General features: G+C 39.0%; 1 protein-coding gene across 1 annotated transcript in view; it reads right to left on the minus strand.

Annotated features, from left to right (window-relative positions):
• The window catches only part of RAB7A (RAB7A, member RAS oncogene family), a 47,637-nt gene that overhangs the window by 12,237 nt on the left and 8,791 nt on the right, over positions 1-26,609 (minus strand). The gene's annotated exons all lie outside the window — the stretch shown is intronic.

The following is a 26,609-nucleotide window of genomic DNA, read 5'->3' on the forward strand; positions in this document are numbered from 1 at the left end:
CATGAAAGCTGAAGGGCTCTCAAAACTCACTGGTCCAACCTGCCTAACAGGAATGTGAAAGACCCACAATAACAAACACTTAAAAGGTTTTGCAAAAAATATACAGCAATGCGACAACGACCTTACTGTACAGGCAAACAGAGCCATAGATAGCGATACATCCAACCTTATATAGGCAATCGGAGCCATATACAGAGATACATCAGAGCCTTATTATACAGGCAAAAAGAACCATATACAGCGATACATCAGAGCCTTATTATACAGGCAAAAAGAACCATATACAGCGATACATCAGAGCCTTATTATACAGGCAAAAAGAACCATATACAGTGATACATCAGAGCCTTATTATACAGGCAAACAGAGCCATAGATAGCGATACATCCAACCTTATATAGGCAATCAGAGCCATATACAGCAATGCGACAACCTTATTCAGGCAAAAAGAGCCATATACAGCGATACATCACAGCCTTATTATACAGGCAAAAAGAACCATATACAGCGATACATCACAGCCTTATTATACAGGCAAACAGAGCCATAGATAGCGATACATCAGAGCCTTATTATACAGGCAAACAGAGCCATAGATAGCGATACATCAGAGCCTTATTATACAGGCAAACAGAGCCATAGATAGCAATACATCAGAGCCTTATTATACAGGCAAACAGAGCCATAGATAGCAATACATCAGAGCCTTATTATACAGGCAAACAGAGCCATAGATAGCGATACATCAGAGCCTTATTATACAGGCAAAAAGAACCATATACAGCGATACATCAGAGCCTTATTATACAGGCAAACAGAGCCATAGATAGCGATACATCCAACCTTATATAGGCAATCAGAGCCATATACAGCAATGCGACAACCTTATTCAGGCAAAAAGAGCCATATACAGCGATACATCACAGCCTTATTATACAGGCAAAAAGAACCATATACAGCGATACATCAGAGCCTTATTATACAGGCAAACAGAGCCATAGATAGCGATACATCAGAGCCTTATTATACAGGCAAAAAGAACCATATACAGCGATACATCAGAGCCTTATTATACAGGCAAACAGAGCCATAGATAGCGATACATCAGAGCCTTATTATACAGGCAAACAGAGCCATAGATAGCGATACATCAGAGCCTTATTATACAGGCAAACAGAGCCATAGATAGCAATACATCAGAGCCATAGATAGCGATACATCAGAGCCTTATTATACAGGCAAACAGAGCCATAGATAGCGATACATCACAGCCTTATTATACAGGCAAACAGAGCCATAGATAGCGATACATCACAACCTTTATACAGACAGAGCCGTATACAGCGATACATCACAACCTTATACAGGCAATCAAAGCCATATACAGCGATACATCACAACCTTATACAGAGCCATAAACCGCAATACATCACAACCTTATACAGGCAAACAGAGCCATATACAGCAATACATCCCAACCTTATATAGGAGAACAGAGCCATATACAGCGATACATCCCAACCTTATACAAACAGAGCCATATACAGCGATACATCAAAACCTTATACAGACAGAGCCATATACAGCAACAACCTTATACAGAGCCATATACAGCAATACATCACAACCTTATACAAACAGAGCCATATACAGCAATACATCAAAACCTTATACAAACAGAGCCATATACAGCAATACATCAACACCTTATACAGACAGAGCCATATACAGCAATACATCACAACCTTATATAGGAGAACAGAGCAATATACAGCAATACATCAAATTTATACAGACAGACAAACAGAGCCATATACAGCAATGCATCACAACCGTATACAGACAAGCAGAGCCATATACAGCGATACATCACAACCTTATACAGACAAGCAGAGCCATATACAGCGATACATCACAACCTTATACAGACAAGCAGAGCCATATACAGAGATACATCACCACCTTATGCAGACAAGCAGAGCCATATACAGCAATACATCACAACCTTATACAGACAGAGCCATATACAGCAATACATAACCTTATACAGACAAGCAGAGCCATATACAGCAATACATCACAACCTTATACAGACAAACAGAGACATATACAGCAATACATCACAACCTTATACAGACAAGCAGAGCCATATACAGCGATACATCACAACCTTATACAGTCAAACAGAGCCATATACAGCGATACATCACAACCTTATACAGTCAAACAGCCATATACAGCAATATATCACAACCTTATACAGTCAAACAGCCATATACAGCAATACATCACAACCTTATACAGGCAAACAGAGCCATATAAAGCAATGAATCACAACCTTATACTGTACAGACAAACAGAGCCATATACAGCAATACATCACAACCTTACACAGGCAAACAGAGCCATAAACAGCAATACATCACTACCTTATACAGCAATACATCACTACCTTATACAGACAGCCATATACAGCAATACATCACAACCTTATACAGAGCCATATACAGCAATACATCACAACCTTACACAGGCAAACAGAGCCATATACAGCGATACATCACAACCTTATACAAACAGAGCCATATACAGCAATACATCACCACCTTATACAGACAGCCATATACAGCAATACATCACAACCTTATACAGAGCCATATACAGCGATACATCACAGCCTTATACAGACAAACAGAACCATATACAGCAATATTTAACAACCTTATACAGACAGAGCCATATACAGCGATACATCACAACCTTATACAGACAGAGCCATATACAGCGATACATCACAACCTTATATAGACAGAGCCATATACAGCAATACATCTCAACCTTATACAGAGCCATATACAGTGATACATCACAACCTTATACAGAGCCATATACAGCGATATATAACAACCCTATACAGACAAACAGAGCCATATACAGCAATACATCACAACCCTATATAGACAAACAGAGCCATATACAGCAATACATCACAACCTTATACAAACAGAGCCATATACAGCGATACATCACAACCTTATACAAACAGAGCCATATACAGCAATACATCACCACCTTATACAGACAGCCATATACAGCAATACATCACAACCTTATACAGACAAACAGAGCAATATACAGCAATACATCACAACCCTATATAGACAAACAGAGCAATATACAGCAATACATCACAACCTTATACAGACAAACAGAGCCATATACAGCAATACATCACAACCTTACACAGGCAAACAGAGCCATATACAGCAATACATAACCACCTTATACAGACAGCCATATACAGCAATACATAACCACCTTATACAGACAGCCATATACAGCAATACATCACAATCTTATACAGAGCCATATACAGCAATACATCACAACCTTACACAGGCAAACAGAGCCATATACAGCGATACATCACAACCTTATACAGACAAACAGAGCCATATACAGCAATACATCACAACCCTATATAGACAAAAAGAGCTATATACAGCAATATATCACAACCTTATACAGACAGAGCCATATACAGCAATACATCACAACCTTATACAAACAGAGCCATATACAGCAATACATCACCACCTTATACAAACAGAGCCATATACAGCAATACATCACAACCTTATACAAACAGAGCCATATACAGCAATACATCACAACCTTATACAGACAAACAGAGCCATATACAGCAATACATCACAACCTTATACAAAACAGAGCCATATACAGCAATACATCACCACCTTATACAGGGCCATATACAGCGATACATCACCACCTTATACAGACAGCCATATGCAGCAATACATCACAACCTTATACAAACAAAGCCATATACAGCAATACATCACCACCTTATACAGACAGAGCCATATACAGCAATACATCACAACCTTATACAAACAGAGCCATATACAGCGATACATCACCACCTTATACAGACAGCCATATACAGCAATACATCACAACCTTATACAAACAGAGCCATATACAGCGATACATCACAACCTTATACAGACAGCCATATACAGCGATACATCCCAACCTTATACAAACAGAGCCATATACAGCGATACATCACAACCTTATACAGACAGCCATATACAGCGATACATCACAACCTTATACAGACAGACATATACAGCAATACATCACAACCTTATATAGGCAAACAGAGCCATATACAGCAATACATCACACAACCTTATATAGGCAGAGCCATATACAGCAATACATCACAACCTTATACAAACAGAGCCATATACAGCAATACATCACAACCTTATACAAACAGAGCCATATACAGCAATACATCACCACCTTATACAGACAGAGCCATATACAGCAATACATCACCACCTTATACAAACAGAGCCATATACAGCAATACATCACAACTTTATACAGACAGAGCCATATACAGCAATACATCACCACCGTATACAAACAGAGCCATATACAGCAATACATCACCACCGTATACAAACAGAGCCATATACAGCAATACATCACCACCGTATACAAACAGAGCCATATACAGCAATACATCACAACCTTATACAGGCAAACAGAGCCATATACAGCAATACATCACCACCTTATACAAACAGAGCCATATACAGCAATACATCACAACTTTATACAGACAGAGCCATATACAGCAAAACATCACCACCTTATACAGACAGCCATATACAGCAATACATCACCACCGTATACAAACAGAGCCATATACAGCAATACATCACCACCGTATACAAACAGAGCCATATACAGCAATACATCACCACCGTATACAAACAGAGCCATATACAGCAATACATCACCACCTTATACAGGCAAACAGAGCCATATACAGCAATACATCACCACCTTATACAAACAGAGCCATATACAGCAATACATCAGCACCTTATACAAACAGAGCCATATACAGCAATACATCACCACCTTATACAGAGCCATAAACAGCAATACATCACCACCTTATACAGAGCCATATACAGCAAAACATCACCACCTTATACAGCAATACATCACCACCTTATACAAACAGAGCCATATACAGTGATACATCACAACCTTATACAGGGCCATATACAGCAATACATCACCACCTTATACAGACAGAGCCATATACAGCAATACATCACAACCTTATACAGGGCCATATACAGCAATACATCACCACCTTATACAGAGCCATATACAGCAATACATCACCACCTTATACAAACAGAGCCATATACAGCAATACATCACCACCTTATACAAACAGAGCCATATACAGTGATACATCACAACCTTATACAGGGCCACATACAGCAATACATCACCACCTTATGCAGACAGAGCCATATACAGCAATACATCACCACCTTATACAAACAGAGCCATATACAGCAATACATCACAACCTTATACAGGGCCATATACAGCAATACATCACCACCTTATACAGAGCCATATACAGCAATACATCACCACCTTATACAAACAGAGCCATATACAGCAATACATCACCACCTTATACAAACAGAGCCATATACAGTGATACATCACAACCTTATACAGGGCCACATACAGCAATACATCACCACCTTATGCAGACAGAGCCATATACAGCAATACATCACCACCTTATACAAACAGAGCCATATACAGCAATACATCACAACCTTATACAGAGCCATAAACAGCAATACATCACCACCTTATACAGGGCCATATACAGCAATACTTCACCACCTTATACAGACAGAGCAATATACAGCAATACATCACAACCTTATACAAACAGAGCCATATACAGCGATACATCACAACCTTATACAGGGCCATATACAGCAATACATCACCACCTTATACAGCAATACATCAACACCTTATACAGACAGAGCAATATACAGCAATACATCACAACCTTATACAGAGCCATATACAGCAATACATCACCACCTTATACAGACAGAGCCATATACAGTGATACATCACAACCTTACACAGACAAACAGAGCCATATAAAGCCAAACAGAGCCATATAGAGCGATACATCACAACCTTATATAGGCAAACAGAGCCATATACAGCAATACATCACAACCTTATACACCCAGAGGCAGAACTTTTTTGCACTTTCTGCAATGAGATTTTTTTTTAGTGAAAATTTTCTGCAGCTCATTTTTAAATAAAATTTAAAAATTAGGCAGTTACACTTAAGCACACGTTTTAATTGCAATATGTTGATTAACTGGAGAATAAAGCAATTTTAAAAAAGTTGTATAATGTAGTACAGTAGTTGAAAATTGAATTGCAAATTAGATGCAGCCAAAAAAATGAATTGTCTAATATAGAAATCTACTGCATATTCAAACACTTTTCCTGGATGCACTGTTATAAGGAAAATTTACACTGTGCAGCCAGAGCACAGCGCTGTTTGAAGAGAACAGCCTTATGTGGAGAAGTGCTGAAAAGTTAAATCTCTAACAGTTCCTGTATGTGTCCTGTTCTTTCTGCAGAGATGATGCATTTTCTGTGATGACATCTCAGATCACTGTATGTTCTGCCTTGGGGCTTATACAGCCAAACAGAGCCATATAAAGCCAAACAGAGTCATATAGAGCGATACATCACAACCTTATATAGAAAAGCAGAGCCATATACAGCAATACATGAATTAGTATAAGGGGTTAATAGCTGTGCAAGTCGCTGCAGCCATTGTGTGGTGGTGTACAGATTCTGCGACCCGTCTGGGGCACTTTCTGGTTGCAAAATCCGAACACAGAAAGCTTGTTCCATCTGATTTTGCAAACAGTAACGTGCGCTCAGTGTGGTGTGGCATACATTTCCTCAATCAGCTGTTTGTAGGAAAATAAATCTACTGCACATACAAAAGAGCATCCAGTGAGTGACAGTGTCTCTCAGCCAATGAGCATTAGCGGAAGTACGCAATGGATACCGCTGTATTAGTTTAAAGGTAAACAGACTTGACTAGAGAAGATGCATAAATGCTGCGCTTTCATATACATGATTAAATTGGGTACGCTGTCCTTTTATGGTGTGCTGGAATATCTGGGAAGACAGTTCAACGAGGACATAATGCTGATATAAATGTAATGGCTCCTGGTTTTTACACTTCATTTCATTCATATATACAGAACACGGGTGAAACTACTGGCGGTGCAGTGGCAAGAGTGCTGGGGGGCCCCAACATGCAGTGCAGCAGCAGGCTGAAACATTGTTTTCTATTTTGCACCAGTGCGATATGTAGGTAACTCTTGCCTTAGTGCAGGCCTCAATTTGTGAGACACTGGTGCCTTTAAATTCTCCCCTGGCGTCCTGTTTGTGATCCCTCAAGAGGCCCCCCCCCCACTTGCCCCTGAAGATTGCAGTTTGTCAATACCAGCTGCACCTAAATTAAGTTAAGTGTGGCTGGGTCCTTTACAGGCCATGTGCAGTGCAACTGAGGGCCCCAGAATGCCGTACGGACAGAGGGGGTGCCTTTTTTTTTTTAGGGGAGATTGTAAGCCTAGGCATTCCCTTGGTAATCATTAAAGTGGCAAATTTTGCTGTACAGTGGCTGGACTAATATATTTTTAGTGTATATCCCAAAACTTGTGATATACTTTTATTCTTGCACCAGGGCTCTTTATTCATTAGGTCCCCCACTGTTACAGAATATGCTCTTCTGCAACGCTTCAAACACAAAATGTATGACACAAAGATCCGGTTTTTAGAAAACGCAAAAAAGCCAGAGCAATGAAAAATACACAAGCGCATTTGAACTCCTTAAGTGCTGAGCCATTTCACATCCCCATGTAAAGCTATTTGGAGCTTTTAGATGCTGATCACATTTAAGTCCTCCATTCATGGTGACTTATTGGCATACCCAGATATTCCCCTGGCAATCCCAATGCCCTTAACCACCTACTAAAGCGCACTTAAGAGGTTAAAAGGAACTTAAATAGTGCAATAGTAAAATGTAATACAGCACTTTACTGTTGCACTACTTCAAGCTTCTGTGTTTATATCCAGCTGAAGAACAAAAGTATGGGTCTAAACAAATGATTGGTTGCTACACATATGACTCTCTCCTGATTGGTTCCCTAACCACAACCAACTCGCTGCTGCTCCACAACAGACTAACAATGTGTTAACCTGCTTGTAGGGAATTTACAGAGGCACACACTAGTGCACCATAGACATACTCTAGTTACAGCATTTTACTATAAAAAAATTTCATGACTCAGATAGGGCATGTAAGTTTAAACAACTTTCCAATTTACTTTTATCACCAAATTTGCTTTGTTCTTTTGGTATCCTTTGTGGAAAGCTAAACCTAGGTAGGCTTATAGGCTAATTTCTAAGCCGTTGAACTGCCTCTTATATCAGTGCAGCGATAGACACTGATAGTTCATGTGGGTCACAACTCCAAGTGAGAAACAATGTTATCTATGAGTCAGCACTGATTGGCTAAAATGCAAGTCTGTCAATAGCACTAAGATAAAGGGGCAGTTTGCAGAGACTTAGACACAAGGTAATCAGAGGTAAAAAGTGTATTTCTATAACAGTGTGGGTTATGCAAAACTGGGGAATGGGTAGTAAAGGGATTATCTACCTTTTTAAACAATTCTGGAGTAGACTGTCCCTTTAAATTGACTTATTTGCAATTCTACAGGTTTCAAGATAAGCTTAAACGTTCCTACTTGTTAACAGGTGAGAGCTATAGTATGTGATTGAAAAAGGCTTCATTTACACTATAATTATTATCATTAATAAAGTGATAATTATAGAGTTGCAGAAAAATCTGTGGCATGAAGGTTCAGAATGTCCATAATCTGCTTTATATGTGAATCATCAGCTGGGGGTAAAATAACTGGGCAGACCTGCTACAATATAAATATCGCTGGTTTAGTTACCAATAAGTAACTTCTCACACTGATACAAATTAGTCTGTGGTCTTGGAATATTACATTGTTCAGTTTGCAGAAATCACTACATGAAAAACACTGAAATCTTATTCAGCTAATATTGTAACATGAAACATTTGATCTGACTCAGAAATTAAACCTCCACCCCCATCACCAGGCTGCGAATCATTAGTCTAACTCAGCTCCCTCATTGCGACAGACCTGGGGGAAGTAAAACCAAACCTGCCAACGGCCATTTACACTTTCAAATAATCACAGTAAAACCAGCGCAGCCGATACCCATAAAAGAGCAAGATTTATCCATGTCATTCTCCTATATTTGCTCCTTAAAATGTGCACAGGAATAAATGCCCCTATTTATCAATCACAAGTTGCACTGTAAAATTCTCCTACTCTGTTCCAGTTCTCCTTGTTGTACAGGTGCAAAAAAAAAAAAAAAAAAAAAAAAAAAAAAAAAAAAAAAAAGTGAAATTAGAGGTTTTTGTTGCATTTCCTCATTAATTTGACTTGTTACAAAATGTGTAATTTATTTTCTCCTATAGATGACTGACAGTTCTCCTGCAAATGTGTGCATTAAAGGGACATAACCCAATTTTTTTCTTTCATGGTTCAGATAGAGCGTGCAATTTTAAGCAACTTTCTAATTTACTCCTATTATCAATTTTCTTCATTCTCTTGCTATCTTTATTTAGAAAGCAAGAATGTAAGTTTAGATGCTGGCCCATTTTTGGTTCACAACCTGGGTTGTGCTTGCGGATTGTGGCTAAACGCACCCACCAATAAACAAGTGCTGTCCAGGGTCTGAAACAAAAATTGTCTGGCTCCTTAGCTTAGATGCCTTTTTCTAATAAAGATAGCAAGAGAACGAAGAACAATTGATAATAGGAGTAAATTAGAAAGTTGCTTAAAATTGCTGCTCTGTCTAAATCATTAAATATAAATAAAAAATGTGGGTTTAGTATCCCTTTAAAGGGACATTAAACCCAAAAATTTTCTCTTTCATGAGTCAGAGAATTTTTTTTTTAAAAAGTTTCAAATTTTCTTCTATTATCAAATGTTTTTCATTCTCATGTTATTCTCTGTTGAAGAGACTAGGTAGGTAGCGTGCACATGTCTGCAGCACTACGTGACAGGAAATAGTGCTACCATCTAGTGCACCTGCTAATATAGAACATTGTTGCAAAATTGCTGCTGTATAGTACTGCAGACACGTGAACACTCTTGCGCTTACATTTCTACTTTTCAAATAAGGATAACAAGAAAAAGAAAATATTATAATAGAAGTAAATTAGAAAGTTGTTTAAAAGTTTATGTTCTATCTAAATCATGAAATTAAACATTTGGATTTAATGTCCGTTTAAGTTCTCCATAGCTACTGTGGCGAACAGCTTTAGAAATCTATTCTATAACTGTAGTAGAAGCTTTCCTATTTTTCATCAACCAACACGAAAAAGCCATTGGAAAGTTGTTTAAAATGGGTTGTTCTACCTGCATCATGACAGAAAAACGTGGGTTTTATGTCGCTTTAAACATGTTGAAAATATAGCAGGAGAAAAAGAAAAAAAAAAAGTAAAAAAAAAAAAAATTACATTTATAATGAAACCAATCAGTTGGGTACTTTATTCCATTGCTCATTGGCTGACAAATTAGCCTTTGTACCTATTGGCCAATCAGCATTAGTTGGAAGCACACAAGTTATACAGCTGTATTAGTTTCATCGTAAACATTTATTGTGAGGTTTATCAATGTGATCTGTGTGTGCGTGCACTGAATGCTGTACAGCGCTTGTGCCACACCACCACTTTATGCAGCCTTCCCTTTTCTATTTTAAGCCACAAGTGTGGTGCAGAATCTGCTTGTGCATTTACAGATTGTTTCACTTAACGATCGCGAATGTCTGCTGGGAACCCAAAGGCATAAACTTGTCATCTGCCTTTAGCACTTATGGTCCAGCACCCGATCACTAACTTTTGTACACACTTTATTTATAGGCATCAGAAAAACAAAATAGGATTGTCTGTAAACAATAATAACTTTATAATAAAATAGGATACTGAAAAAAAATGATTCATAAAAAAAAACAGTCTAACACACTGGTTTTAAAACCTGTCCTCCGGCCTCCTCCCCCCCTAACAGGACAGATTTTGAGGGTATCTGAGCTTTAGCACAGGTGAAATAATCAGCTGATTAGTAAACATGGTTATACTACCCGCTCTGACTATGGCAGGCACCTCGGCCATGTTTTCCTGGGAGCTTATGAGTTACAAATGCTGCAGAGTGTGCAGAGGGGAACATGCATTGTGACCCTGGACAGCCTATTCATGTTCCTCCCTGCACTCCCTGCAGCATGTGTAACTCATAAGTGTCCTGATGTGCAGTGGTCTAAGCGCTCCCCCCCCATATGTTCTGTGCTGTGTGATGAATATCCCTATAATAGCCGTTCCCTTGGCGCTGTACTAGAGAATCTAGCATGGAACTCTCAGCCATCTGTCTGCCTAATAGTCTGATTACTTAGTATATTGATTAGTTTGGTATTGTGTCAGATACTACAGCACAAAGACACATTATGGTAACATCACAGATCTGAGCAGCGCCAGACAAATCAGCCATGCACACACCAAATTATGCATTTTCTACCCCTTAAAGGTGTCCAGAATGATAAATTTTACCAGCTGGAGAGTATTAAAGGTCTTAGAATGGGCTCCTTTACATTTATTTTGCCATTAAAAATAGCTGGTTTTCTTGTGGAAACCATCAATATTGAAAATTTCAGTATTGCAGTAACGGCTATAGAAAAGCTACGTAAACAAAAAGGCATCTAAAGAATTCAACCTCTCAGTACACTGTCTCTTTAAAGACATAAGTACAGAATAAAAGCCAGAGCTGAAGGATAATATATTCTGCGGCTACACGAGAGCTGCAAGAAAATGTCACAAGCATACAATCTAAACACTGTGCTAGCGCTGCTCTGGGCATCACACAGCCTCTGCTCCAGCGTATGACAGCGCTCTCAGGATTCCTTTAACCCTACATCAACTCCCCACACTGCATATAAAAAGACTTCTCCTACCTGCTAGGAAGTGTCACTTTCACAAGAAACCTCAGATGTCCCCCGGATAGTACTGCGCACTCATATAAACGCACGTCTGCTGGTACAGCTCGCAGCATGACCCGGCTGTTACTAAACACTTCCTAGAAGAAATACGAGTAGGACACTATTGCACAAAAGCACTAGGCCTACAATTACAGAGTGGCCCAGGTGTAAAGCTGTGGATCTTACACAGAGAATATAAATACAACAGTCTGACAGTCATAAGGCAACAATGAACTCCAGCACGGGAGCCCTTGTAAAACAGGATGCATAACAGCAGCTCTGGCATCTAATATTTATGTCATTTCTTTTATAGAATTTGTGCTTTCCAAGGACCACATGCACTTCACATAATGGATTCCTTAAAGGGATAGTCCAATACAAAAAAACTAAATGCTGTACATCCCTTGCCAACCAGCTCACCACACAAAAGGTGTTAAATATATATATTTCTTTCATGATTCAGACAGGGAATAAACTTAAATAACTATCCCATTTACTTCTATTATCTAACTCGCTGGGTTCTCTTGGTATCCTTTGTTAAATACCTAGGTAGGATCAGGAGCTGGGAACTATAGCTGATTGGTGGCTGCACATATATGCCTACCGTCATTGACTTACATATGTGCTCAGCTAGCTCCTAGTAGGGCATTACTGCTCCAAAGGATACAAAGAGAATGAAGTAAACTGATAAGGGGTAAAATAGAAAGTGGTTTAAATTGTGTTTCATGTTCTTTTAAAGGGACATGAAAAAAATTTCGATCATGATTCAGATAGAGAAAACAATTTTAAACATTCCATTTTACTTCTATTATCTAATTTGCTTCATTCTTCAGATATCATTTGTTGAATAAATAGCAATGCACATGGGTGAGTCAATCACATGAGTAATCTATGTGCAGCCAATCAGCAGCTAATGGGCCTTTTTTTATGCTTTTCAACAAAGGATATGAAGAGAATGAAGCAAATTAGACGATAGAAGTAATTTGGAAAGTTGTTGTAAATTGCATGCTCTGTCTGAATCATGAAATTAAAAATGTTGGGTTTCATGTCCCTTTAAGTCCCACCCAGGTATCACAGCGCACTGCATCTCCTAAGCAGGATACAACCAGTGATATGGTTCTGGGCAGGACTTTAGCTGTGTGTTTAACCAGCCTGCAGGTATACAAGGTTTGAATATCCCTGGAACCAGAGACCTATGGATTGAAGAATTTTTCTTTACGCTCCTAACATGTTGGATAATTATATCTCCCTTCATCTCCTTAGCTGGCTCCTAAACGTTTAAAACAAAATATGTCACGTTAGGCTGCCTGACAATCAGTCAGTTACAAGATAATACATTTCCATTTGGCACAAAAAAGAAATGGACATTAATAAGCAGGTTACAAAGGGAAATATCCGCACACCATTGCATTTCCTTTCTGTACAAATTACTGCATACATAAAAAAAATAAAAAATATATATATATATATAAAAATATTGGTAAGGTTTTTTATCATCAAATTGTCTTTTCTTCTTACCCACATTCCCCTGCGTGCCCGATTAGAGTGATGGATACCAATCACCCAATACAAATTCTTGGCAAACGCTTGCACAGTTCATTTACCTTTAGAGAGCAATACTGCTCTGTCACTACACTGCAGAAATGGTGGCAGAGGGCATTGTTTATTACAGGTCTACAAAATAGGATTTCTTTTTAAAGACACGATGAGTCCACGGATTTCATCCTTACTTGTGGGATATCGCCTCCTGGTCAGCAGGAGGCGGCAAAGAGCACCACAGCAGAGCTGTATAAATAGCTCCTCCCTTCCCTCCCACTCCAGTCATTATTTGCCTGTGTTAGTGATAGGAAGAGGCAAAGTGAGGTGTTAGTTATAGATTCTTCAATCAAGAGTTTATTATTTTTAAAGTAGTGCCAGAGTGTGCTACTTTGTTCTGGGATGTAGCCTAGACCAGATCAGTCTCTACAGTAGAGCATTTGGTGGCTTTAAAGCAATGGGAACTTGTGGGACATAACTCTCACTGCGCCTCCCATACATGGTTTGCTGCCCTGCCTGCAGAAGTCTGAGTGAAGAGAGAGACTCAGTACTTTTTTTTTTTTATTTCCACAGGGCAATGTGAGGAGAAAATGAGAGCCTTGCAAGCCGGGTGGGCTGCCTTACTGCCGGGGATAAATTTGAGGTAAGTGCTGATTTTTACTTCTGGGGACACGCTCACAGAGAAATTGGCATTTTCATCTATTAGGACACACTAGATAACATTATCCCTAGGAGGGAGGTCATGTTATCGGGCAGCGATTGCAGGCACTAAAAGGACGTGGAGAAGAGGCTCTCATTTATACTGGCTTCTAACTACGGCTTATTTTACTATAAAAACACAAGCTGTCTGGAGGGTTAGTTATCATGTCAGTCCGCATGTAAAGTATGGCGCATGTTAGATGTAATTTTTACTCCCCTGGATGTTATATATTTGTGTTATAACTGTCGGGAGGTGTGTTTATTGTCATTATAGGTTTCAGTTCTCCCGGAGTCTCCATTTTGACATTTTCGCCACCCGGGAGTTTTTAGTTTGTTACGCCCACGATGTGCGGAGCTATGTTGCGCAGCATGTTTGTGCGCCATTATTCCACTGCTATGTTAGTGAATATATGGGGGACGCTGTGTGCTTTTGTATGTGAACACATTAGAAGTTGTAGTCCAGTTGCCTGTTTTTGTTGATGACAGGCACAGTCCTTTTGTATCGTTAAAATTTTCCTGGGCAAAAATAAAGCAGGGTTTTTTTTTTTTTTTTTTTAAGACTCATGTTCTAATTAGTTAGGCTACTTATGTCGTTCTAAGTATCCTACTCCATTTTGTATTAACATATTTATTGTTAATGGGTTCTTTGGCAGTTACATTAGGACGTTATACTTATTATTTAAAAAGGCAGTTACTCTTATGATGTTTATTTTTTTTAAATAAAACATGAATAGGGTTGTCTCATACACTTTATGCCCTTCACCCTGTGTATATCCAATGTTACTGGATTAATTTAAAGCAACATTAGGGCGTTTTCTTTGTTATTTCAAAGGGGCAATAAGGTTGTTTCATACTTTTTATTTCCTTCACCCCCAGTGTATCCAATGTTAATGGATTACTTTATAACATTTGGACGTTTTTCCTTGTTATTTAAAGGACACAGTACCTCTGGTTATGGTGTTCAATTTTATGGATTAAAATGTGAAGGATGTTTTTACATTTATGCCCTTTATGCTATTGCAGAAACCTTTTCTGCCTCATCTGTGCATACAGTATTGCAATTCTGAGATGAGTTTTTTATTAGAGCCGCCATTGTCTTGATTGCTGCAAGAAACATTCTGACAAGGTTTTTATACCCGCAGCCTTCTCCTCAAGTGTCCTATATATGTATATATTAATTAAAAAAAAAGGATTTTCAAATTCTTTTGCGTCCATGGTTTCAGTGCCCTGCGTTTCCTTCACGACTTCAAGACATAGTTTCTAGCTGGTGCGAAGTGGTTGCGAGTAAGTTGTCTGCTTTTCCCATGCTGCAGGGAGAGCGCAAGAGGAAATATAAACATTCAGTGAGCAAGGTTCCTGTCGCAGTTGTTGCTATCTCAAGGTACCCTCCCAGACGTGAGGATGAGGAAATTCGGTAGCATCCGAGGATATACTCAGTTTTTGACAGTATAATTCCTCCTGCTGATACTGAAGTTATATCTTTCAGGTTTAAGATAGCACACCTCCGCCTGTTACTTCAGGTGGTTTTAGCTGATCAGGACGACAATGATAACCTGGGAGTTGTCTCTATTAGGTCGTACCAAGTTCAATATTACGGAATGGGAAAGAAGGTACCCTCTCTTCTTTTTCTCCATTTCCTACGTTTTAGAGGAGATTTTTACCCGTAGTGGAGTCTTCATGGAGTCAGTTGGGACCCATGGTGGAAGGGACAAATTCCAGCTTACGGCCTCTCCACCCTGTATGCACCCGATCTTGTCCAGTTTGTTACTCTAACATCTGGCAGATGTTCTAGATGTACAATCTTTTTGTCAGACCTTGGTCAGGATCAGGCCTGTGTTCACACTAGTTACTCCTCCATGGAGTCTTAATTGGTCTCAAGATTTTTCAAGGGACTCAGTTTGAGTCTATGCATCCCTTAGATATTAGGTTGTTATCTTGGAAAATTTTATTTCTTGTTGCCATTTCTTCAGCTCTAAGAGTGTCTGAACTTTCGGCGTTTCAATTCTATTTTTCTTACCTTGTCTTTTTCATTCAGATAAGGTAGTTTTACGTTCTAGCCTAGGGTTTCTTCCTAAGGTTGTTTCAAGCAGGAACATTATTTGAAAGCTTGTTGTTCTTTCCCTGTGTCCTAATCCTTCTCAGAGGGAAGGCTTGCTCCTCAATATGGACGTAGTCCGGGTTTTATAATTTTTCTTGCTAGCGACTAAGAATCATCTTCCTTATTTGTCCTTTTTTCGAGAAAACGTAGGGGTCAGGAAGCTACGGCTACCTCTCTCTTTTAGGTTGAAGAATATCATCCGTTTTGCATATGAATCTGCTGGACTGCAGCCTCCTGTAAGGGTTACGGCTCATTCCACTAGGGATGTTACTTCCTCATGGGCATTCAAAGATGATGCTTCTGATGAAAATCATCCGTTTTGCATATGAATCTGCTGGACTGCAGCCTCCTGTAAGGGTTACGGCTCATTCCACTAGGGATGTTACTTCCTCATGGGCATTCAAAGATGATGCTTCTGTTGAACAGATTTGCAAGGGCAACTTGGTCCTCTCTTCTAAATTTTACAATTTGATGCCTTTGCCTAGACTGAGGCTGGTTTTGGGAGAAAGGTTCTTTCAGCAGTGGTGCCTTCCGTTTAGGTTCCCTGTCTTGTCCTTCCCTTTTCATCCGTGCACTCTAGCTTTGGTATTGTATCCCACAAGTAAGGATGAAATCCGTGGACTCATTGTGTCTTTAAAAAGAAAAAAGTTATGCTTACCTGATAAATTTGTTTCTTTTTAGACACGATGAGTCCATGGCCCGCCCTGTTCTGTGAGACAGGTTGTTAATTTTGTACACTTCAGACACCTCTGCACCTTGGCTTTTCCTTTCTCTTCCTAACTTCGGTCGAATGACTGGAGTGGGAGGGAAGGGAGGAGCTATATACACAGCTCTGCTGTGGTGCTCTTTGCCTCCTCCTGCTGACCAGGAGGCGTAATCCCACAAGTAAGGATGAAATCAGAGGACTCAGTGTCTAAAAAGAAACAAATTTATCAGGTAAGCATACATTTTCTTTTTAAAAACGATTAAAGGGACATGAAAAATAAGTTTCATGATTTAGGTAGAACATACAATTTTAAACAACTTTCCAGTTTACTTCTATTATCAAAATTGCTTCATTCTCTTGGTATCATTTGTTGAAGGAGCAGCAATGTACTACTGGTTTCTAATTGAACACATGAGCGAGCCAATGACAATCGGTATAAATATGCAGCCACCAATCAGCAGCTAGAACCTAGGTTCTTTGCGGCTCCTGAGCTTTCCTAGATAAACCTTTCAGCAAAGGATAATAAGAGAAGGAAGGAAATTAAATTATATAAGTTAATTGGAAAGTTGTTTAAAATCACATGCTCTTTCTGAATAATGAAAGAAAATGTGTTTCATGTCCCTTTAAACAAGTTGCAGATGCTTCATAACCTGTAAATCCACTCTGAGATGGAAGTTTGCAATTTGCATTATTGCAGAAATGCACAATTCAGTTTTGACCTTTCTATCCCTTTAACTTTTGTATTCTTCGGATACATCCCTACATAAAGTCCTCCACTGGTACATCCCTACATAAAGTCATTAAAGGGATACTGAACTCAAATTTTTTCTTTCGTGATTCAGATAGAGCATGCAATTTTAAACGACTTTCTAATTTACTTCTATTATCAATTTTTCTTCGTTCTCTTGCTTTCTTTATTTGAAAAAGAAGGCATCTAAGCTATTTTTTTGGTTCAGAACCATGAAAATCACTTGTTTATTGGTGGGTGAATTTACCCACCAATCAGCAAGAACACAGTGTGTTCAACAAAAAATGGGCCGGCATCTAAACTTACATTCTTGAATTTCAAATAAAGATACCAAGAGAATGAAAAGAATTTGATAATAGGAGTAAATTAGAGAGTTGCTTATAATTACCTGCGCTTTCTGAATCACGATAGAAAAAAATTTGGGTTCAGTGTCCCTTTAATTGCTTCATCCTTATATAAAGTCCTTCATTGGTTCTGTCACATAATTTTAGCACAAGAGGCCTTTGAAAACTGTGTTTAAAATCTTTAAAGGGACATGAAACCCAAACATTTTCTTTCACGATTTAGGTAGAACAGACAATTTTAAACAACTTTCCAGTTTACTTCTATTATCAAATTTGCTTCATTCTCTTGGCAACATTTGTTGAAGGAGCAGCAGTGCACTACTGGTTTCTAACTGAACACATAGGTGAGCCAATAACAATTGGAATATATATGCAGCCACCAATCAGCAGCTAGATCCTAGGTTCTTTGCTGCTCCTAAGCTTACCTTGATAAACCTTTCAGCAAAGGATAACAAGAGAAAGAAGCAAATTAAATAATAGAAGTAAATTGGTTTAAAGTGGTTTAAAATTGTATGCTCTGTCTGAATCATGAAATATTTTTTGGGGGTTTCATGTCCCTTTAAATAGGGATAAAAATAAAAGTGCCTTTAGCCACCAATGACCAGCTATGTCCTTCCAAAAAGGGACTTGTCCCTTGCAAATGAATTGTTAAACACAAAGCAATAGACAGAGCATTTTATTTTTATTTTCAAATGTGCCTAAAAACATGTCTAGCCCTGTCTTAAACAGCAAATAGTGCTCATCACACCGTCAGCAATTTGCCCACAAATCAGGGCGATCACCTGCTTACATGTGAGATGTTGTGAGCTAAAGGATTAGAAGGGCAAATATTTCTGCTTGTGGAATAAACCCATCAAACCGAGCCTTTCCTGTTCATGCTCATTACCACGTGATGCTGATGTGTTAAACCTCCAGAAATGGGGAAGAAAACTGCTGAAATATATACACGCACGTTTGTACAATCAAAAAATGTACTATCAATCATTTGGTTTCTTCCATCAGGTCTGTTAAACCAAACAAAAACATGAAGCAGTAAAAAAGCTCAGTTGCCAGCATGCACTGATATTTAATCAGAACTTTATTTATACCATATGTTTTTAAAGGAGTTATTTCTTCTCAACTGTATGGTAGTTCCAGACTAATAAAGTAACATAGCTGCCTGCGCAACGTCCCTACATCTTATGTAACCAATGTCTTCCTGTAACCCTCAAGCACATCAAGGGTCTGTAAAAACAAAAAATTCCAAGCAGGACTGAACTAGATAAAAAAAAAAAAAAAAAAAAAAAAAAGAGACAATCCAACAGTTAGGTTTCATGAGCTGCAGGATTTAACTGTTAAACAGGCATGTGACTAACGCGTCTGCAGAGGCAAATACCCGGTGTTATGCGAGACCCACACTGACAAACAAGGGGTTAGGAGAATAAGAGCGCTGGACTTACAGAACCCTCCGGGGAGAGAATGATCTAATTCCTGGGATACTTTACAAAGTCGATTATTAAAATTTTAGACTAATTCTTGCTATTTAGTGGAAACTGGGTTTGGTGAATAGAGAAATGAATTCATGAGTTCCATGATTATCAGTGAATCTATGCCAGCATGTAATCCCTAAGGGAGGGCAGCAACTAGTGATCAACCTTAGGGTAATAAGGCAGAATATTAACCCGTTAAATACAGCAAGCAAAGTTAATAAGGATTTGTAGTCTCTGATCACCTGTGTGCATCATTAGTCACCAGATAAGCAGAATTACTTTGTAAACAAAATGCAAGTAGTAATTAGCGTCTGACAAACACACATTATAACACAAAAATATTTACTCCCTGCCACAGAATGTACTTGATTGAAAATGTCAGGAATTATTTTTATCCCAGTTACTGACTCACTAATCAGTTTAGGGTTCCGGCTTCTAAGCATTCCCTGCTGGCTACTAGGGGGAAAGATTTTTTTTAAGGTGTGTTCTCAGCTTTCGAGACCTTCAGGTACAGTCGCACGAGTGAGTCTGCAGCCACAAGTTTAGTTCCTGCCTCCTATCCACTTGTTTGGGGTGATCGACTTCAGATGCATCATTTGGAGACAGATTTGATTGCAGAGAAGATTGAGTGCAATTCTGCCCCCTGCTATTACACAACCAATTGTGCAGGAGCAGTGGGCGGGATTACACAAGAAAACACTTGTGCAATCTTAAAGGGATAGCAAATACCAAAAATATTTTTTTACAAAAAATAGATAATCCCTTTATTACCCATTGCCCAGTTTTGCACAACCAACACTGTATATATTAATATACTTTCACCTCTGCAATTACCTTGTATCTAAGCTTCTGCAGACTGCCTCCTTATCTCAGATCTTTTGACCGACTTGCATTTCAGACAATTAGTGCTGACTCTTAAATAACTCCATGTGCAAGCACAATGTTATTTATATGAAACACATGAACTAACGCCCTCTAGCTGTAAAAAACGGTGAAATGCATTCAGATAAGAGATGGTCTTCAAGGGCTTAGAATTTAGCAGATGGTCCTACCCTGGGTTTAGCTTTCAACTAAGAATACAAAAAGAACTAAGCAAATTTGATGAAAAAGGTATATTATAAAATTCTTGAAAATTTCATCCCCTATCTGAATCATGAAAGTTTAATTTGGACTTCACTATCCCTTTAAAATTTCCCCAAGTGATGGTGCATCACAAGTGATGACTGCAGTCGGACAGCTTCTCTGCTTGAGAACTTGTCCAGTAATGGTGAGTTCCACAGGTATCTGTACACCAGGACTTGCTGACTGATAAACCTGGAATACAAATTAGTCAACCCCAGCAATAACCAGATACTAACCTAGATATTAAATATCCATATTTAATCTGGTTTGCATAAAGTAAAAAGGATATAAGAATAACGGAATGCTGATCTCAGATTATATACACTATAATTAGCGCATACACACGTACACAAGCTAATGCACACCAGTGAACTTACTACTCAGCAGCTTAGTAAGGTCTCCGACTGGCACCTGGGTCAGTTTTGTGGCACAGACCTCGTGTTCAAGGGCCACAACGGCTCAACTGTCATCATTCCCTCTTTATGTGTGTGTACCTGATGTCTTTAGGTTTTGTGGTCTCACGCATCTAAACAGCACATTATTTCAAAGAGAACATTCATTTTCTCACATGCTATTAAAAAGGTACCTAGTGCCAAACTCAAGTCTATCTATTGGGTACTTATAGAGCGCGAACTAATCACCCGTGAGGTGATCAAGGCGCTAAAGTCTATCCCCAGGACCTTTTTAACGGGTGCACCACCCGGCTAATTTTACTACAAACCCAGCTAAAATTTAGCAAATATTTCACATTTTTATTGCATAAAGTATCAATAAATACATTTGTTAAAATTATGGAATTAATTTGAGCTTTGGATAGCAGAAAAGTATATTAGAAAATATTACACTGTGCCACCACAAATTTTAGGCGAAGAACACAAACATATTTAACACATGATGTTCTCTATTAAATGGAACAGAGGATTTCAGTAGAAATATACAGTGAATAAAGATCTTTAAACTAAACATTTCTTATCTTTTCCATAGTCTGTGCAGTGATACTTTTACCTACAAGGAACCAGGGACTATAAAGGGACTTTTGTACACTAGAGATTGTTCTTTGCATAAGTAGAGGATACAAAAAGACTCCCAGATGGACTGTATAAATGTAACAATGTTTAGTTTTGCTTATTTTTAATAACATTGTGCTGATTTTTAGACTCCTAACCAAGCCCCAAAGTATTATATGTATACAGACTCCTGTGTGTAATGGGTATTTTAATATGCAGGGGAAGGGGAGTGTCTGCCTTTCATGCTTTCCCAGCCCATTTCACTGGGTGCCCCTGCCTAACCTCTTCAGCAGAGCTAAACTGGGGGCTTCTAAGTTGGGTTGTTTTTTTTTTTTTAAATTATGAAAGATCTTTTTTTACTTTACTGTCCCTTTAAGGGACTTTATAATGCAAGACAAAATGCTCTATGACTGGTGACTACACACATGTGATGCTACCAATTCACTTATTAGCCGTGTCCTCATGAACGGCACGGTGTGGCAGTTTGCAAGCAGAATACTAGCTTTTGAATAAAATAAAACATACTTAGCACGGGACAATTGAGCACAAAAATGCTCTAATAATTCAGAGCATTTTATTTTCTTAGAATGTTTCTGTAATTGTCCCTGGAACACAGCATCACCAGACCTGGCACACAATCAGATCACAGTACAGCAATAGTCTGGGGATATTATAGATTTATACTAAGTCACTTCAGATACTAAAGTCTTTTGTAGTGAAATCAGCAGAAATCACTTGACAACAAAGGGTTAAAAAAAAAAAAAAAAAAAGGCATCAGGCACCAAAACCCCTCAAGACGCTTAATTACTGAATCATGTGGTTATTCAGCTGCCTGAGTCACAAGGGAGAGGGACAGCACACTCGGGACAAAGAGGCTAAAAGATAGAGGATTCCTAAGTGCCTTAAATTAATACAGGGGAAGGGGGGGGGGGGGGTGAGGGACTGCAATGCCTACTAAATAAGAGGGGGGGGGGGGGGTATAATAAAATAAAATGAATACAAAACATGCCTGGTTGCTGAAATAAATTAAAAGGCCAGTTCAGTCCAAGTGAGACTGAAAAGTCTTAAAGGGACTTGCAAGGGAGTGTGCATCTGGCAAGTGCAAGCAAATCTCAAAATAACAGCAAAGCATGACCTAAGCACTGATTGTCTCATCGCCCCCACAACTTGCAGCTGGACTGCTTATCTGGTATTTCTTCCTGGCCTCTCACCACCTAAAGATTAACATGTCCAAGAATGAGCTCCTTCTCATCCCCCCCTCAAGTTCTATGCTGACTTCTCTATCCCTGTTGACAGCATCACCATTTCCCCAAGTTCTCTGCCGCGGAGTTACACTTGACTCAAATCTATCCTTCGTCCCTCATATCCAATCGCCTTCTACATCCGGCCGCAACCATCTATGCAATATTTCAAGATTCGCCCTTTTTTGAGAGCCAACACCACAAAGCAAATAATCCACTCCCTTGTTATCTCCCGACTTGACTACTGCAATAACCTACTCGCTGGCCTTCCTCTTTCCCGCCTCTCCCCCCTTCAATCCATCCTAAATGCCTCTGCCAGGCTGATCCACCTTTCCTGTCAATCTGTATCTGCTGCACCTCTCTGTGAGTCCCTTCATTGGCTCCAATTCACAGCAGAATTAAATTCAAAATTCTCACCCACACTGCTCCCCTCTACCTATCCTCTCTAACCAGCATACCCAAGCCCGCCCACTAAGATTCAACAATGACCTGCTCCTTGCATCCGCGATTATCACCTCTTCTCATGCTAGATGGCAGGACTTCTGTCGTGCAGCACCTACCCTCTGGAACACTCTCCCTCGTGCTGTCAGGCTTTGCCCTAATCTTTCTTCCTTTAAATGCCCCCTAAAGACTTTTCTGTTCAGGGAAGCCGACCACCCAACTAAATAAATTAATTTCACTTACCTAACATTTCCCTCATCTAACCCTGCATTAACATCTTTCTCAACCTCACCGTCTCAACCTCCTACCTTTCTAGATTGTAAATTCTCACGGGAATAGGGCCCTCAATCCCTCCTGTATGTGTTTGTAAATGTTGTCCTGTCTCTTACAAGTCTTGTATCGTTTTATTTACATTAATTGTATCCATGGACAGTGCTGCGGAATATGTTGGAGCTCCATAAATAAAGTATAATAATATTCACAGAGCACTTACTCTGGTGAGCTGAAGAAATTGTGAGGTAAAATATTCTTTACATAGAAATGTTCAGGTGATATTTTCATGTCAACTTTTTACAGTTATGCTGCATCACTTTTAAGTGATTTAGCATATGAGTATTATGTCCCTTTAATACTAGTTACACAATTATTTACCAAGACTATAGGGCACTATATATAACAGTCACATAATTCTCTTGGTATCTTGGCAGGGACTTAAGCTCAGGAGTGTGCACGTGTCTGGAGCAATATATAGCAGCATTTTTGCAAGAATGTTATCTATTTGCAAGAGCACTAGATGGCAGCACTATTCCCTGCCATATAGTGCACCAGATGTTACCTAGGTATCTCTACAACAAACATGGGAAACAAAGGAAATTTAATAGATGTAGATTGGAAGCTTTTCAAAAATAGTTTGTTCTGTCTGACCCACAAAAGATAATATTTGGGTTCCATGTCCCTGTAAAGTTTTAAAACCAATTAACATTTTACGGCAATTGGTTTTAAAGTGAATGTAAATGTTCTCTTAATTAGCAATCAATATCAATTCACAGTCATTGCATTAGTTAAAACGCATTATTTAAATTAAAAAAAAATAATCAAAATCTCTTTATATTTTATATGTAAACTTAGCTCCGTTATTGTTCTAACTCTTCCCATCCATTTCTTCCGGTATTTCAGCAGCATTACGTATAGAGCAGCCCCTCCCGCTCTATTACGCATTTGAAAAGCTCGTTTGCGACGATTAGTTATTTTGCGCATGCGTTTAACACTCGGGGCGCGATCCGATATGCAGCGTAGTTTGCGGCGCAAGCGAGGGAACCCCCGCCGCCCCCGCAGTTTCAGCTCGCAACTCGAGCTATCCTATATACGGCGCCGTCAAATGCTAAAGTGCCGTAAGTCTGATAAACCAGCAATGTCCAGAAATCTGCGTAAGTACAAATTTCTGGAGTCGCCAGTGACTTACGGCACTTTAGAAACTGCCGGCGCCTACAAAACCTGACTAAAGTACGAAATCACCCGCACTGTCTAACACGCCTCCCAAACATAGCCCGACACGTCTAACCCTCTATCCGCTACCCCCCCTCACTATCCTAACAATAAAAAATGTATTAACCCCTAAAACACCGCTCCCGGACCCCGCCGCCACCTAATAAAGTTATTAACCCCTAAACCTATGCTCCCGGACCCGCTGCCAGCTGTATTAAATCTATAACCCCCTAATGTGAGCCCCTACCCCGCCGCCATCTACCTTACCTACCCCCTAAAGTGAAACCCTTACTCCGCCGCCACCTATATTAAATTATTTAACCCTTAATCTAATCCCCCTACCTATATTAAATTATTTAACCCCTAATCTAATCCCCCTACCCCGCCGCCACCTATATTAAATTATTTAACCCCTAATCTAATCCCCCTACCCCGCCGCCACCTATATTAAATTATTTAACCCCTAATCTAATCCCCCTACCCCGCCGCCACCAATATTAAATTATTTAACCCCTAATCTAATCCCCCTACCCCGCCGCCACCTATATTAAATTATTTAACCCCTAATCTAATCCCCCTACCCCGCCGCCACCTATATTAAATTATTTAACCCCTAAAATACTAAACTATCCCTACCACTAAACCCAAGTCTAACCCTACAAATAGCCCTGAAAAGGGCTTTTTGCGTGGCATTACCCCAAAGTAAACTGCTCCATTGCCAGCCCTTAAAAGGGCTTTTTGCGGGGCATGCCCCAAAGAAAACTGCTCTTTTACGAGCCCTTAAAAGGGCTTTTGGCGGGGCTTTGTCACAAAGTAAACTGCTCTTTTGCATCTAATCTAAATCCCCCTACACCGCCGCCACCTATAATAAATGTATTAACCCCTAATCTAATCCCCCTACACCGCCGCCAGCTATATTAACCCTAATTATATTAGGGTTAATATAGTTAATATCGTTATAATATATATATATATATATATATATATATATATATATATATATATATATATATATATATATATATATATATATATATATATATATATATATATATATATATATATATATTTATTAAGTATAATAACCCTAACTCTAACATCCCTAACTAAACTCTTATTAAAATAAATCTTGGAGGACCATATCTGTGCTTTAGTCCACTGACAAAAAGGCTAGTCACGGTCAAAGTTAGTATAAAATGCATTGTTTTGAATTTAACGGATAAAGCCAATTAGGGACAAATATGTAGCAGAGTTAGCCTTGAGTGTCTCAGGAAAGTATGGATATAAAAAGACTGCACATTTTGATACTGAAAATAAAAATTGGAAAGTGTTTTTTTTTTTATTGCATGCTCTGAATGCTTAAAGTAATTTTAAAGGGACACTGAACCCAAACTTCTTTTGTGATTCAGATAGAGCATGACATTTTAATCAACTTTCTAATTTACTCCTATTATTAGGGATGCACCGAAATGAAAATTCTGGACCGAAACAGATACCGAAAATTCAGGATTCCCCTGGCTGTAAACCGAAACTATTTTTTTTTTTTTTTTTAACTGCAGTGTGTGTGTAGCTGAGATTGTAGGCGGGAAAGCTCCAACAAATGGGTATGGTCACTTGTACCGTAGGGCGTGATCCGCAGTGAAACTGGTGGAGCTCTACAAGGGAGAGCATGGT

Source organism: Bombina bombina, chromosome 7, assembly GCF_027579735.1.
Source record: "Bombina bombina isolate aBomBom1 chromosome 7, aBomBom1.pri, whole genome shotgun sequence".
In the NCBI taxonomy this organism is placed as follows: Eukaryota; Metazoa; Chordata; class Amphibia; order Anura; family Bombinatoridae; genus Bombina; species Bombina bombina.